This window comes from Mandrillus leucophaeus, unplaced genomic scaffold (assembly GCF_000951045.1).
Source record: "Mandrillus leucophaeus isolate KB7577 unplaced genomic scaffold, Mleu.le_1.0 Scaffold693, whole genome shotgun sequence".
Taxonomy (NCBI): domain Eukaryota; kingdom Metazoa; phylum Chordata; class Mammalia; order Primates; family Cercopithecidae; genus Mandrillus; species Mandrillus leucophaeus.
This window is the reverse complement of record NW_012107508.1, coordinates 211,413-228,944: the sequence shown is the minus strand read 5'-3', so window position 1 is coordinate 228,944 and position 17,532 is coordinate 211,413. Positions and strand designations below refer to the sequence as shown.

General features: G+C 40.7%; 1 protein-coding gene across 4 annotated transcripts in view; it reads right to left on the bottom strand.

The window, feature by feature from the left end:
• ZBTB38 (zinc finger and BTB domain containing 38) overlaps positions 1–17,532 on the bottom strand; it is a 144,527-nt gene that overhangs the window by 73,691 nt on the left and 53,304 nt on the right. For 2 of the 4 annotated variants that reach the window (XR_001008501.1, XM_012002643.1), the window contains 2 exons: positions 8,836–8,898; positions 3,404–3,469 (listed from right to left, as the gene is read on the bottom strand). The gene's annotated coding sequence lies outside the window, so the exon portion shown is untranslated. Of the gene's footprint in view, positions 1–3,403; positions 3,470–3,585; positions 3,891–5,464; positions 5,531–8,835; positions 8,899–17,532 lie in introns of those variants that run through there. The other 2 variants (XM_012002644.1, XM_012002645.1) reach the window with 2 other exon arrangements.

Sequence of the window (17,532 nt, the reverse complement as noted above, 5' to 3'; positions counted from 1 at the left end):
TCTTCTTGTCGCACCTGCTCTGGCCTGTCCAGTAAAAATACCTGAGCCAAAAAGTGTAAATGGGTTCAGGATAGCTTTTCAAACAATGAGATGGGGTAAATGCCATCCTCTACAGTCACCAAGAAGCATTTTCAGCTACTCTTGGAAATTCAATAATAATTGTAAATCGGTAAGTTTAGGAAAGCTTGGTGCCTTATCAAGATTGCTGTGAAATATGAAGGCAAAGTATTCAGGTGAAACACAACGAAGTAATATATAGTAATTATTATTCTATTCACTGATTTATTTATTAGAATGACAATGATACGATACACTTCCCAACAATCTTATTTGGCTTTCTAGATCCTTGAATTGGGTTTAAAATTCTTTTAGGCAAGACTAAGAGCAACGTAAGTGAATAATGCCACAAAAAAACCCCATTAAGTATGAAAATCTACAAGATGACGCAACCATGCTTGAGTTACAAACAAAAGAATTGACATTCTACAAAGAAGAAATACACTGTTAAATCTATCATGCATTCACTTTAATGGTAAAACAATTGCATTGCATCCATCTAATCTTGTAATTAAGATTCAAATAGGTGCAAAATGATTACTTTGTACTGGCCTATCAAAACAGAAGACATTGTAGTTATAAGCTTTCTGACTAGCAGTAGTGTTTTAATTATAAATGCCTGGCTCATTATTTGCTCAAGAGTGAATGACAATTAGCTTGATCCTATTGCAACTGTTAATGCTGTTGGTACGAAAAAAATGGGCAATATTGAATCAGGTTTCTGATATTTCCCTTCAGTTTACAATCTTCTGATTGATACTATATTCAAAATATACTTAGTCATTTAAAGTCACAGGCAAGAAGGAAAATGGCTCCCAACAGCCAAAAAAAAAAAAGGTGTTGCAGGAAGGGTATTTCATGGCAAGCCTGGAGAACAAAATCAGTATGAGATGAATCACGTTCTAAAATAATTGAACCAGAGAAAGACTCCAAGCAAAATATTTTAGTTGGCCACAAAACAACATGACAACAACCACCACCACCCTTCAGCCCATTAGAAAGGTTCAATTCTACGATAGTGCTATGGAATAGAATATTAGATAAACTGCTAGAATAAAGCAACCATTTACACAGATGGTTTTGAATCTCAATGTTCTTCACATCGAAGCAAACCTCGGGGAGGTTTCAGGTTTAGCACCATCTTCCTAACACATCTATAGAGATATTTCCACAAAGGTTCAGGGTGCACTTGTCATTGGAGGCGTAGGCTTGGATTTGGGTCCTTTTCTACCGAGAGCACTGAGGTTACCAATGGAGGGATCAGGGAAGGCAAGAGCACAAGCATTTTCTGATTCTCAGAATTTGTGAAATACCTTTTGTTTCAGTGGCGCTGGTGAACTTGTGATAATGAAACTACACCTCTGTACACAAACCTTGACCTGCATTCTGGAGCATATTGCAAAGAAAACCTTAATTTTGAAAGTGCTGAGCACAAAGAAGGGAGAGAAAAGCTGTCACTGTGCAAGCTTTCTCTATATGTTTAGAAACATGGCTTAATTTTTAAGGCTTGAAGACCGCATTAAAACCATCTGAAACCAGTTCAGATTCTATATGAGAGGAAAAAGAACTGTAAATTTTTCATTAAACATTTGTTTCCTTTTTAAAGACATTCTTTTGCATATCTGTTATTGCATGTTGAAATACGATTTGGTTACCAAGGAAACAGGTTCTGGCCCAGTGTTAAATTTGAAACTAAAATATATTTGAGAAGTTAAGCTCAAAAGAAAGAGCTCATGAAATTATTTTGAAAAGTGCCAGAACCACAGCTATATGGTCTGCAATGAACCATTCTAGGGGCTCGGTTTCATTCAGTGAAGCTCTATTTCTGTTAAGAGGGCCATCTATATTTAATATTTCCCTCTTTGAAAATTGCAACTCCTCATCTCCCCCAATTATATACATAATATAATATATTCTTATATATTACCTAAAATTAATTTTGGAAGCATATTAGTTTTTATTTTCATCTTTCATATAACACGTTTAAAGACCGCTTCTTAAAATTTAAATATTTTTAATGTTTCTTATTAAGCTTGTTTACGCTCTTTGAAATCATCTCCAGAAACCCATTTATTTTTAGTTTCAAGCTGAAATGGAGCTGAATCATCACTCTTTTCAAAAAATTCTTTTGTTGTCTAATGGCACCACACCTATCATATATATGATTTTTAAAAAAATTAATCTCCCTTTTATGGCAGAATCATTTAGTAAGTTTGTAAAAGCTATACATTTATATACTATCTGAAGAGCAGAGGCTATCCAATTAAAAACCCTCCCCCAAAAGATTACAACTGTCTTATTTAATTTTTGTTTTTTTAAAAGTCATATTCTAATGCATCTAATGTTCTTGCTGCATGGCTAAAAAAAAAACTATAAAAACATGCAAATTTCAACCTACCTGTATGCATCACTTAATGCAGTGCTAGCATGACAAGACACTCAGCCATTTTTATGTAAAGCGATGGAGACCAACTGATTTCTCTGTCTTCTTGCTCACAAGTTTTAGATGCAATTGTCACATACACACAAAAATCATACGCAGAACAGCTTGAATGAACTGTGATCACAGAACTGAATTTATCAACAGGAAAACAGGATTGAAAAAAGAAGTTTCTCATCCAAGGTTTCTCTGAGACTGCAACCAAGGAGGTGGTGTGTTGAATTTTTTTCCCCTTCCTCCTCTGAGAGTTCAAAGCTCGGAGCTGACCACTGCAAAGGCCACTGTCACATTTGCTGAAAATCAAACCACTGATACCAGCATTGAAAATACAAATTTGAGAACCCAAGTTGCTTGCACATGATGGAGTGCATAAGAGTTAAAAATAGAATCCACCTTGCCTCTTACCTGCATAATAAACATGTAAGTTTCAAGTGTTTAATTTGATATTCACATTAATTAACAATACAACATACATTATTTAAAAGACAGCAAATGCACGAAGAAAGGAGAGACACCATCTGGTAGCAGAGTTTTGTTGTTGTTTTTGTTTTTAGGGTTTGTGGGGGGTTTTGGTTTTGTTAAAAAAAAAAAAGGTAAAATCATATTTTGAATGTGATGTAAAGCAAACATCCAGAAGCAAATGAATCGGAAATGAAAGGTGATGTTGAAATATCTAAGGCTGTAATGAGGCAAAAACAAGTCTTCGCTACCAGATGATATGGCATACAGAGCATTTACATACTCACATCTGAAATACTAGGCAACGTGTAATGAATTCTAGACACAGCATGCACACACAGCACAAGCACGACTAATCCTGCCTGCCATCTTAGGCTCGCAGAAGCAAGATACGTACTGCATGCAGCACACGAGCACTGGGGAAGGAGGAGGCAAGGGACAGCTCACCTTAAATGCAGTATCTGATTAATGTTGTAAGTGACATTGCATATCAGCCTCAGAGTCTTGGTTCAACTGGGTAGGAGGGAACAAAGAAAAATGTCATCAACTGGTGATGCAAGATGAGCCCAATCACTAAACACTGTTTAGCAAACTCCAAATTCTGCAACCAGACAGAAGGCATTTCATACACTTAAGCAGAGCTGCTCCACAATGAATGTGTCCTTCTGCTTCTGAGAATCAAACAATCCTTTTGCTAAGGAAGAAAATAAGCTGGAAAGAACACTCTCATATTCTCTTCTTGAAGAAAGCTTTCAATACAGTATGTATCTGGTCCGGGATGCATTTTATAGATTGTTAATTTTATAGAATTGCTAAGAAAAAACCAAAACTGTTAAGCTCTTGCAAAGTAAAGAATAATTTTGATAAAGGGTATAGCATTTCTAGATTATTTTTCAAAACCCTAAATGGTGCCGGCAGGCTTGTAGAAGAATGCATGATCAGCTGTCTGTATCCGTGCTATAACCTTTAACCACGAGCAGTGTAAATGTATCCTGCTAAATGGATCTGCAGTACAGAGCGGCAGATACCGCCTCAGAATTTTATTAAAATATGAATGGATTTTTTAAAACTTGGAAGCAGAATAAAATCAGAACAGAAAAATAAATTGATGCTGAATTCCTCTGGCTGTATAGCTGGCCATCATGAACGATAAAAGCTATCCTTAGGATACTGACCTAAATAATACGAAGACTTACAGCAGCATACTGTATGCGTTCAGAACATAGAAAATGCAAAATGATTTTTCTTCTCCCTCCCCCTCCAAAAGCTAAATTTTAAAGTAACAAGCCATTAATAGGAATACCAAAAGGCTATAGATAGTACATACTGTAAGAGAAGAAATCGTATTGTGCTGAGATGCAATGTTTCTTTGTTTTACTTTGAGGCTTATTTTAGCTACGCTTGCATGATGACATTGACATCAGGAGGTCAGTGCTGACACCGGGTTGATATCCGTTTTATGAGTGAAATGTTTTCCGAAAATTAAATCTCATCTACTCAAACACCAAATTTCATGTCGTCTTCAATACCACCTCCCCACCCCCACTGCTCAAGATTGATGGGATCTAGTTTGGCGGTATGTAATAAATTGGAATCACCTTCTGCAGATACTCCACTACGTAATGGTGAGGAATTAATTTTTTAAATAAAAAACCTTCAAGAATTCTTATGCACCCCCTTTCATTCCTTCCTATCAACACACACACACACACACACACACACACACGCTCGAAGCTCGAATTGCAATGAAATGTTTAACATGTGGAACAAAAACTGTTGAAAGAGCTGCTTATTCAGGATTTTAAAGAAATGCCTAATAAGCAAATACGGTTTTGCTACAAAACCAGTGTCACCAGGTCCCCAAAGAGGAAAACAGCATAGCTTGCTAGCAAAATTTCCTCCAGATCCTGCCGGCAGGTAAAAAAACAAAAAAGCATTTTATTTGCCATGCTGTATAAAACAAGAAGTCTTTTATTTTTAAGGAAATAGAACAGATTCTTTTCCACTCTATTTCTTTAGCTACAAAGAAACCATACCCACCCCCACCCGTAGATCCTGGACATAAGCCAACATTTTTATAAAATGCTGAGACTGATTTTGAATATGTAATATTTATAGTTTTCTTCTTCTTATCTCTCCAAAAGTCTTTAATTGCCTATTGCCTCACTGAATATGCTGTTGTTAATTTTAACATGTGCAAAAATGAGTTGATATTTTCTGGGGTTGCTAGTTTTCCAGCACCTCAATCTTCTGTAAGGACTGGCTGAAAATAATCAGGTTAGCAACATATTGAAGTTCCCCAGAATTTTTTTAAAAGAGAAAATATGTTCAAACACCTCAGCTGAGGTACTAGGTTTCACAACTGGATCTTTTGTTTCTAGCTCTCATTCTATCTCCTGCCCCAGAGCACAAGTGATTTTTAGCTTAGTGTGTGGAATGTACCCTGCCTTCCTATATCCTATATACTTTAAAGTCTCTGAGTTGAGTTCTCCAGATGGTCGGTCATACCTGAACCATAGCGAGAGTCCTCTTCTCTTTGGAGTACATCTCTCTCTCACAACTACTCCAGAAATAAATGTGGCTCTAACGAAAACAGTAGCTCCTGGTCTCATACCAATAGTGGAACCATCTTCCCCACCCCCACATCACTGCTCTACGAGTTCTGGTTAGCATTGACAGCGTCAGAAAATTAGAATGGAGTGTCCTTAGGCCAATTCCTCCTTTACCATGGGGGTCGAGAATTAGAGGGATGATCACGGTGAGTTATAAGGCACCAATTCAATATACGGTCATCTATGAAGCAGAGTCCTTAGAGTGGGGTGGGAGGAGGTTGACGCAAACACCTAGGCATTGAATGCTCTTCATGTCTGTTGAGATATTCCCCATTAATGACGTCTGAAAGCTAGACGTTCATTTAAAAATACTCACAAATTATTATCATGTAGGCTAAATATACACGTTACGGAATCAACTCTGACCACATTGAACTAAGTCGTCTGCCTCCTCTGTCGGGAATAATAAATGACAGTGACAACGACAGTAATCCATATTAGGCTCCCAGGAGATGAGTAAATAGTATTCTATTCCCTTTACAGGGAAAGGTGGTGAATGTGGTCAGGTCCCCTACTGGTACTTGTAAGACAGATGCCAGGGCAGTTTCCAAACCCTCTATGGGGTTCTCTGTCCACCCTCAGCCTAAAAGCCACGTATTGGTTTATTTTGTGATGTTCCAAGACACTCAATCAGTAAATGTGGTACGTTTACCAGACCTGCTCGGGTTAAACAAATACGAACTATAGTTGAAAATATTCAAAGCAATGAGCTTGTTTAGGCAGACATTATCAACTAGTAAATCCTGTTTTATACTTTCAGAAAACCATGATCATGCCTGAATTACTTAAGCTTTGTCATGATTACTAGTGGCAAGGGTATGCATTCACTTATGATTTTAAAAAATTGCGTGCTTCTCATCAGCCTCCTCGGGGCATGTGCACAAACATTAATTTAAAAGGCAAATCCCTTTTCCACAGTGAACATTTTAGCCTGTTTCTGCCACTTTGACGAGTCAAATACGAGGAACTCGAAATAATCTGGCAGGCACAGGCTGGAAAAGGACAGAGCTAGAAGTGAAGGGTGAGCCTTTCACTTTGATTAACGTGCTTACTTGCTCGCGGTCTCGTTGTTCCGCAGGCTGAGCTAATTTTCTTTGCAGTCCTGTGGGTTAAAGTTAAATTGCACGGCTAATGCAATGTACATAATTCAAGTATGAACAAAGCTTGACTCTCTATGTTTTTAAAAAAACATAAAGTCAGGGCACTGAGTCCCAGAGGAATACTTGGTTTATAAACATTTGGATCAGTTTGCATGCTCCTTTATGCTGTTCACCACATTAAACATTACAGCTGGGTTCTTTTTACACCTAATAGAGATAGTCAACATTTGTGGGTACATTGTTGTCAGGTTAGGTTATTCTAATTGAAATAAAAAAATAAAAGTGTTTACCAATTACACTTTTGCTTAAATTCTTAGTATTTAAAAAGTTTAAGTTTTTTAATGAGGTTGGTTATTAAATCTGTCTATAGTGTATTTAGTCCTGGAAACAACACGGTGACTTAATTTACCAATGACCAAAAATGCCTTTGGATTTTTGAGAAAGTTCAATGCTACTTTGAACATCTACATCTTCCCTAGAGACCTGGGCAGGAACTTCTGCCTTCCGCATTGATCAGAGCTAAAATGTCTATACTAGCTACCCTTATGGAGGACCTACTACATACTCAATATTTTAGCTACATGTCCAATGTTTATTTCATTCTAACCCAATAATTCTGCAAGCTGAGTATCATCAATTTTAGGTGAGGAACTAATAGAGATTATACACAGTAAATAGCAGACTTAGCGTTCAAACCTAAGTTTGATTGATCGCAAAGTCTACGTCTTTCCACCGATCCTAAGAGGATAAAACTTCCTCCTACGTCCACACTCCATCCCTGATGTCAGTAATCTTCTTATTGTGCAGACACCTGGTAGAGGACCCTATCTCCCTGGAGCCCTGACTACCTCTGTTCATATGAATCAGCCTCTACCCTCCAGGCCCTAGGAATTGTGGGAACCTAGGATGCCACCAGCTGGAGACAGGCTGGGCCCAGCAGGTGGAAAAGACACAATGAAAGAGAAGGAATCAGCTGGACCATGTTGGAAAGTTAAATGTACAAAGCAGAGTAAATATTTTAGTGGGAGATTTGCCATAATTCAAAAAATATTTTATGAGGTAAAATAAATGAAAATAAATGACATAAATATATTTCAGATGGAATGTTTATTTTTAATAAATACATTTTCAAATGGAAATGTATTTATTAAAAACCTAGTGGAGTCTAGTTTTTTCCCTCTCACAGGTGACCAAACAGGCTGAGAGAGATCCAGTGATTTGCCCAAGATCACACACTTCATGAGTTTATTATTAATGCAGCCTTTCACTATATTAAAAATTATAGCTAGTTTCCTTTTACACCCAATGTATTCAGCATTTGTGAATAACTTTTTTATCAGGTTGTTAGACTGTTCTGCTCTAAATGATCAGTTAAAGAAAAATCAATGTAACAATCAGACTAGCCTGTTCTCTTTTGTTTGTTTGGTTTTGGGTTTTCTTGAGACAGAGTCTTGCAATGTTGCCCAGGTGGGACTTGAACTCTCAGTCGATTCTCCTGCCTCAGCCTCCTGAGTAGCTAGGATTATAGGCTCATAACACTGTGTCCAGCTGAAACTGACCTATTTTCAACTCACAAATAGTATTTTTCTCCTAAACAGATAGCCTAAGTAGCTATTATGATTTTTTTCCAACATATTTTTAAATGGACTTTTAAAAAGCCTAATTTTGAAGAGATTTTCCTCAACCAAATTTACTGTTTTATTTTATCATTAAAGTGATTTAAACACTAAAACCATTTTAATGACCCTGTTTGTTAACATCTGTTCATTTTGCCTCTGTCTCGGGTCCCTTCCAGTTCTGAAAGTTTGTGATTCTAAAAAAATCAAGCCCAGCTTGTTTTCTAGGTCAAGTAGGCCAAAAGCTAGACTCCAACTCTCCTGCCTTCTGGTGTATGTGGCCAGCTGACTATCCTGTTTCATTTGCAGTAATTGTATATGCCAACAAGATGGCTCTCAAAGGGGGCTTTCTAATCCACCAGCTCCACCCCACCTGGGAACAGGAGAAGAAGACTATCTTGCTCAATGCTCATAGGCAGTAGAATGAAGGGTTGGGTGAATGACATGCTTGAGGATTCTGAACTCCAGGAAACATTCTCCAGTTCTTAGACACGAGCGTCCTCATGTCCATCCATTAGCATCTGCATAGGATGTGAGAAAGGAGTACACACCTGTTGGCAAGGATTGAGCAGCAAACCTTGTGGACCAAACTGGGGTTACCCTCCAGGAAAGAGCTGGAAGGAAAAGGGAACTGTAAACCATGTGTTTTTTAATAAAGGAAAAGTGGCAAATGACATAGGCTGTAAGGCAGATTGTGGCGGACAACATCTCAACCCATCCTAACCCAACTCAAATCCTCCTGTGGGAGCATCCTCAACAGGTGTCACCACCATTATGGAAATCACTACCTCAGCTTTAGCAACAGAATAGTTGCTGCTTTCATTTCTCAGTGCATTTGAAACATGGCATGAATAACGACCTTGAGTGCCCATTCCTACTACCCAATCACATGTTCATTTTCTGCCATGACTGCTTGTCACGCACCAGATGGAGAGCAAGTGAAACATCAGGGCCTTCTAGCTTCTGAATTGGTAAAACACATTCAGCAAGGAAGTAGAGTTTCATATTTTTGGAGAGACTGGCAACTAGGCTGAAAAGGGAAGGTGGGGACACAAATGAAGGTAAAAAAGTAAGAATTCTTACAGATCCATAAAAATTCACCTCATGTGAGAGCATAATCTTCTCTTTGTATCTTTCTTCACACCCTGGGCAACAAATATTTCAAAACTTAAACCTGGGAATAAATTTACTTGCTTGCTCTTCTCTCAGATAAATGATGTTGCAGCTCAGAAAGGGCCACAACAATGCACCTCTTCTCAGTCAGAGCAGCTTAACAAGCCTCAGTGAGTCTTCAACTCCTTTCGACTAAAGAGAAAAGCACAATACATTTGGGTTGTATTGAATTATCTACCTAGGCCCATGTCTCTGGCTTGCTTCCTGCAAGATCTTTGTATCTTCCAGGGCACTAGAGCATTTCCTAACACAATGGAGAGGCTCACTGAGGATGTTTTGGACTCACCAACACCAAACTCCAGAGTCCTTTCTCTACCACTACAGTGGGATCCTCAGCTTTGTATCATGAAGCCACTTCCTAAAGTTCAAGTACTTGCTTCAGGAGTTAAGGAATGGGCTTGGGGGCTGAACATCTTTCAAGTACTTAATCACTTGTTTACCAAGGGCAGCCACAAGTTGTCTGGCAAGCAGACCACAGTGCTTTGTGAAAACCTCTCTCTCCTAGAACAGGGAAAGAGGAGACAGGAATAAGAGTGGCCTGACAACACTGCCACAGCCTCCAAAGAATACCTCAACATTTTCTCAGGCCCTCAGTGGCACAGCATGTTTCACAGAATTAAAGGACAAGGAAGACTCTAGAAAATTTCTTTCAGGGAGAAGAAAATTGCGTTCAAAGAGAGTGTCATATTTAAATAAAGGCCTCAGCAATGAGCATAGAAGCCATATTCCTTAATTTCTAGCATTCTGCTCTTTGTAATTCAACACACTGGCTCAATTAAAAAAAATTCTAAGCTTTCAGATACTTAAAAATAGCTATAGGTTAATTGAATTAATGACTAGATGACAGAATGGAGGGTTTATGACATGTTTTCCAATCCCTCTCATGAAAATATCGTACTACATTTGTTCAACTAAAAACAAAATTCAACTAAATATAATTTTAAGCAAAATAGTCAATGTTGGCCAAAATATCACCTGGAACTTCTCAAGTTCACTTGAGACTTGTCAGAGAACCAGACTTGATTGCTATATTAAGTCAATTGACTAAGTTTAACCTGCTGAAGTAGCCTTTATCCTCTTTGGTTTGCAAAGAAAAATCTCATGATTTAGCATGAACGGCTAAAAATAAGCTGCAGGTTTCATTTTCCGTTGTTCAGTATGGTTTTGAAACTAAAAGGTGCAAAACTACGAGATTCACCAACGACTACGGAAAGTCAACGATTAAAATTGTCACCTTTCTAGCATACGATCCTGGTTGCCAACTCAGCCAGGCCCGAGAAATGTGCACCGCTGTCCCTCTCATCACGGTCTCTTGAGATGAGTCCCTCTAATAACTAAGGCACAGTTGGAAGCTGGGGGCTGAGGCCAGTCCTGGGGTAGCAGTGGCTTGTGAGTGTATTGTCACATCCGGACAGGATGCCGCACAGACTTCAGCCCATATGCTCAGCCTCCATCTTAGGTGATGCTGGGGACTCCTCTGCAGAACCTGGGAGTAAATACAGCTCGAGTTTCATTAAGATAGGACTCCGAAGGTGGTGAGTGCAGCGAGTCCCTCTTGACCTAAATGCCCATGACCTTGTGCAATTCCATACTGCCAACCCAGGGAGCTCACAATAAATTTAGTTTCAAAACTGTCTTTCCAGGGCCAAGTCTGGCAAAAAGGTGTTTGACAGAGACGTAAATGCTTCAAAGAGAAGGCAGCCATCTCACTCTGTAGCATTCCGCTGTGGCACAAGGCCTGGAGACAGCAACGCTGTTAAAAGAAAGCTCTCGGCTGAATGAGATTGAAAGGGGGCAAAGAAGGGTTAATCTTCTTCCATTAAAGGAGGGCCCATTTAGTGAAGGTGAAGAGTATAATCTGTATGAAGAGCAGAGCAAAGAGCCATTCCAGAAAAGAAATTATGGCACAGGGGCGAGAAGGATGATTTGTCCTCGATTTTCACCACGAGACCATTGCTTAGATCTGAATCTACCTAGCTTTGAAGTTACGGTCTTAGGGAGGGGCAAATGGGGCACATTCACATTCAGTGCTGGCATACTTGAGCTTTGATTCCATCCGAAATGGGCTATCAGTCTCTGAGAAGCAGAGGGTGCGGCCAAAGCCAGCAGGACATTGTAGACTTCAAACCACAAGTTAGAAGGCGGCAAAATAAACAGCAGGAGTTGCTCATAAGGGAGAAGCCGGGGATAAATCCCCCTCCTCAGGGTGGGAAAACCCCGTTTTAAACATAGTTTTAAAAACTTTTTTAAAGTTTTAATACCTTTTTTGGTGAAATAGCATAAGATGTACAACAAGTTATACAGTGTCTACTTTCTCCACCTTCCCCCAGTGATGTCTTACATAGCTGTAGTACTTGGTCTAAACCAAGAAACAGACTCTGGTATAGTTCAAATAAACACAGATACAGTCTTATGTGATTTTGCCAGTTTTTACATGCACTCTGAGTGTGTGTGTACCTGTATGTCTACAGTTCTATGCAACGCATCACACGTGCAGGCTGGAGTAATGACCATCACCATCAGAACAGAGAATAGTCACCACCACAGTTCCCTGAGCTCCTCCTCTAATAATCACACCCATCCTCCAACCTAACTCCTGACAATCACTGATCTGTTCTCTATCACTGTGTTTTTTGTTTTGTTTTGTTTTGTTTTGCTTGTTGAGACAGGGTCTTGCTCTGTCACCCAGGTTGGGGTGCAATGGCACCATCATGGCTCACTGCAGCCTCAAACTCCTGTACTCAAGCAATGCTCCCATCTCAGCCTCTTAAGTAGCTGAGACCACTGGTGTACAACACCATATCCAGCTAGTTTTTAAAATTTTTGCAGAGGTGGGGTCTCCCTGTGTTGCCCTGGCTGGTCTCAAACTTCTGGCCTCCCAAAGTGCTGGGATTACAAGCATAAGCCACCGTGCCTGGCCTATCACTATGATTTTGTCAGTCCAAGAATGTTCTCTAAATGGAATCATGTAGCATATAACTCTTTGAGATTGGCTTTCAGCATAATGCCCTCGTAATCCATTTGAATTGTATGTAAAGAGCACGTGCATGTTTATTGCTGACTAGTATTTCAAGGTGTGGATGTACCAGCGTGTTACCCACTAACTTGCTGAAAAACACCTGGCTATTTTCCAGTTTTTAGGTATTACAAATAAAGCTGCTATAAATGTTCATGTAAAGTTAATTGCGTGACCATAAGTTTTCATTTCTCTTGTGTAAATACCCATGAGTAGGATTGCTGGATCATGTGGTAAGTGTATATTTAACTTTTATAAGAAACTGCCAAACTGTTTCCTAGAGTGGCTGTACCATTTTACATTCCTACAGGCAATGTAGGAGAGATTCAGTGTCCCCACATGTTTGCCAGTATTTGGTAACCTCAGTATTTTTTATTTTGGCCATCTACTAGATGTGTAGGGGCTCCTTTTGATGGGCCACAGTCAAGAAGGCAGTTAAACTCTGTGGCCTTCCAAGCTTAGCTGGGGTGACTTCAGACGTCTCTCATTGCTCCAGTTTTCCTGGTAGCTGTCTACACAGCAGTTTGGGCTGTCTGGCACTTATATGATGGAAAATGGGGTGGTCTCTCTGGATGAGGGGGTGAGTCTTCCAGTTTGCCCAGTTGCTCTTGACTGCAGTGGTGGGACATTGCTATCTGGGGATGCTGAGACTCTTTGAGGCAGTGCCTCTTGGACCAGCAGGAAGACTTGAGACCAGTGGCACATGCTCCCATGGGGTGGGGCAGGTGAAATGACAGCTGTGGGGCAGGAACAGAGTTTGCCTGGGTCAGGGTCTTCCTGTAGCTTTGGACAGAGGCTGTGTGAATACTTTTAATTTCTCAGGTTAGATTGTTATTAGCATAGTGTGAGAGGAAGCGGGACATGGAATCAATGTAGAGAGGCAAGGGTGGGACCACCAGTGGCACTTGTCAAATCTTGGGACCCACTGAACAATCTTTGCCCTTGAACTTTGTACTCTGTGACCACCCAAGACTCTCCAGCAGCATGTGGACACGTTGTCTGGATGCCATGGAACTCCTATTTTTGTCTCCTGTGGGTGAGATTTGGAAGCACTGCTGTCACCACCACATGGGCTTTCCTGGCCCAGGGGTCCAGGTCTCATGAGCAATTAGAATGTCATCTGAGTATCAGAAGGTGCCTCATTCAAGAAAGTTGTGCAGGACAAGGTGATGGGTCTTACATAGGGCAAACATTATAGTGAGGACTTGAACTGGCCCAGCCATTCTTGGAAAGTCACCCTCCTTCTGATTCAAGGTACCTCTGGTTCAAGGGAGGTTGTAGACTTTGCCAGAACTCTTACTCATCATGACCCTGGAGCCATGAGTTTGGACCAGGAGGCCAAGAATCAGGAGAGTAGTGATCCTGAACAGGGACACCCTTGAGATAATGGAGACGTGCATGGGGCAGTGAAGCTTGAGGATCATCCTCAAAATTCCCTGGTGGCTAAGCCCTGGGAGGGTCCTGTGGAGGAGCTCCTGTGGGTTCTGGCTCTTGTGTGTCACCAGGTGCCTTTGCAGGGGATCGACATAGACGTAGGCATGGAGGAACCTAAAGTTGATTTCCAGAACCTGAACATGAACTGGGGATGGTAGGGAGCTGAGCAATCTGTCCAGGCAGAACTTGAAAGTCAAGTGATGCCATGGTGGGCTCTGGAAGTTGAGGCGGTGGAATGAGAGGAAGCCGGGCAGATACCGTCAGGCAATCAGTGGGTGTGGGTTGATGGGTTTCAGCAGGGTTATGCAGTCAGGATGAATGGTCAGACTTCCTCTTAGAAGGTGGTGAGAGTTTAAAGAAATTGGTTTTTTGTTCATTATGGTCTCTGCTATAATTGTTTTTTGCATTGTTTCCTAATTTCCATTTTCAGGTTCCTCCTGCTCCGGCCTGCCTCCTCTCAGGCTGTGCTTCTACTCACCTGCTGTCAGAAGGCAGCCCAGAACACAGCACCTTTCAGATTTAAAGAGGCAGGCACAGCTTGGGGCAGGTACTGTGAGGTCACACAGTGGGACTCCATCCTTGAGGCTAATTCCTCTGCAGCTGCCCTCGAGCTCTTGCTTGTCTTCCTTTCAATTCATCCCTGCCTTGACCTCAAATTTGCCCACACATTTTTGTCTGGCACTTGCCCTGACCCTGCTCCGCTGTCTTGGTTTCTGACCCCAGATCCCACCTCCTACCCTGCTTTTGTGGCGCTGATCACATGGATGCTGCCTGCACGGCTGCCCTCTGTTCTCCTGGGTCCAGCTTCTTCAGTGCTACCACCTCAGGGATCAGGGCACACAATGGTCTGGCCCCACTAGGTGACCAAGATGGGTACTTGGGTCCCTCGCTAGGTCTAGGCTGCCCAAGAGTGTCTTGAAGTATGGGCATGCCTATCTGAGGGCAGGTAAAAGCTCCTTGGCTGAGACAGGAGGTTGCCTCAGGGGTCAATCTTCTCACTGGTGCCTTTTGTCTCTTACCCAAAGGTTGGGTGACTCTGGGCCCTTTGTCTAGTTCAATCTTTGCCACTAAATCTCTGAGTGACCACCAGGAAGTAAATGAACCATTACGGGACTCAGTGATTTCATGTGTACAATACGGTTTCTTGCCTAGCTAATAATCTTTTTACTACATCATATCACAGTTAAAGGAAACTCTAAAAATCAGAAGCCAAAAAAAGGCTTTAAGTTAAATTCTGGTATAGATATACTAGCTTAGAGTTTCCTAATTTTTTTTGTCTAATAAATGTTTGCCAACTGAATATTTGTTGAACTGAATGCAGCATGTCAATAGTTCTCAGGCATTAATGCAGAAGAACTGGGAGGGCAGATTAAAATGCATATCCCCAGGCTCCTCCTCAGAGCTTCCAATACCACTGGGGCCTAGCAGCATGCATTTTAATATGAGAAATGAAAAAAGACCAAGGTTTTGAAATAGACACTGGTACCTTTCTAGAGGTCAATTCACCAATATGCATTAGAAACTTTAAAAATAGTAGAACACTAAAGTCTATCAAAATGTCCAACAACAAAAAATTGATACATTAAAATGTATCAGTGCAATGGAAACACAGCCATTAAAAATCATGTTTTCAAAGACCATTTAGTGATTTGGTAAAACGTTTACAACATAAAGTTAAATGGGGGCAAAACACCACATAAAATACCATCTCAACAATTTTTAACATTTTGATGTATTTTTTCCAATTTTTTCTTGTATATATTCTTCTCTCCTTTTAAAAAGGAGAGAATGGGGTGGGGTTGGGGTGAGGGGTTATACCAATGCTCTTTTGGACAAAGATGAGGGCTGCACTCTCTCCACTATGGCTTGGGAGGCACTACCCAAGGTCAATGCCTCCGTGGAGTAATTTCCAAGCCTCCTTGTCCCAATACACTAAGAGCCCCATAGAATGCCAGGAATCATCTTCTTTTGGCAGAGAGATGACTCATCCATCTTTCCTCAAAGGTTTCAGTGAACCCCAGGTTAAATGTCCCTGTGAATAAGATCAGAAGCCTCTCAGTGGGGATGACCTAGAATCAAATATGCTTTGGCTAGTTAGAAGTTGTGCTAAGGCTCCCAGATGAAAGTCAATTTAGAAAGACAAAAAAATATTTAAAATAACAAAAATAACAATATCAAAAGTCAAAGCACCAATACTGACCATAATTATGACGATTGTTTTTTATCAACACTTTTTTTTTTTTGCTCTGTTGCCTAGGCTGGAGTACAGTGGCCCAATCTTGGCTCACCACAACCTCCGCCTCCTGGGTTCAAGCAATTCTCATACCTCAGTCTCCCAAGAAGCTGGGATTACAGGCATGTGCCACCAAGCCTGGCTAATTTTTGTATTTTTAGTAGAGACAGGGCTTCGTGATGTTGGCTGGTCTGGTCTTGAACTCCTGGCCTCAAGCAACCTGCCCACCTCGGCCTCCCAAAGTGCTGGGATGAGAGGGTGAGCCACTGCGCCCGGCCTTTATCAACACTTTACCTTGATGTGCACTTTTCTAAGCTGCCCAAATCATTTTGCATATATCACCTACTTATTCTGACAGAGTCTCAGCATTACATTTTCTAACGATACTATTTTGGAGGTAGGAGGGAGCTTGAAAGTTCTGATGAAAACTAGAAACTTCTTGAGTTAAAAACAAAACCCTGAAGTGTGGTATTTTCCAACTTGGTTCTTGACAAGAAATTAGGGGATTTCAGTGTGAGAAATTATAAAGCCCTATTACTATGAATTCTTAGTTTTGGTGAATATGATGTGGTATTTCTGCCAAACTCTCTAAGGAGAGTGACAGAACATTCATGATGCTGACCCATGGGGAGAAAGGAGCTTGCACATCTGTGCTATGACAATTCTAAAACCTCAGGGATTAAAATACCCAACTAGTGTAAGAGCTGCCTGTGTGAGACTGTGTGCTCAGTCCACATCTGCTCATCATGGCTCAACAAGGCCAGGCTCAGATCTTTAGATAACTTAAGCTCTGAAAAGACTACAGTGCCTCAAATTTGAATTATTACTCCTATGTGAAATTAAAATAGAAAAAAATAACAACATGCAAAATTAAGGTTAAGAAAGCTCAACAACGTCTAACTTTTCCCAGACTGTCTACTTTGATGCTTTTTTTGAAATGTCAAATATCAAAATATTTACAAAATGTGTGTTTGTACACAATCCTGCTTTGCTGGTGTTGTCTGTGAGGTCACTCAGCATCCAGTGGTCACAGGGATCTATGGCTTTCTTTCAAACACCAAGTGTTGAACAGTAATGAAATTCTGGTACCTGATGTGGTGGTCTCACGCCCCTTCCTGTAGTAATATGCAGCTAGAAATTAGAAATCAGGAGGCTGGCCCCTCCCCCAACCCTAACACCATTCATATGTCAACTCCTGCTTACTTAGTGCTTTGAGGAGTCATAACAGATGGTAGTTGAAATTAGCAAGCTGTGATTAGCCATTCTCCCACATGAATGGACCCTGACGTTGACTGAGACCTTTGGCTCTGCCCTTCTTGAAAGACTCTGTTAGGCTAGGACTTCCAGCAACACATCATCCCCATTTGGCTCCAGCTTTTGAAATCTGGCACA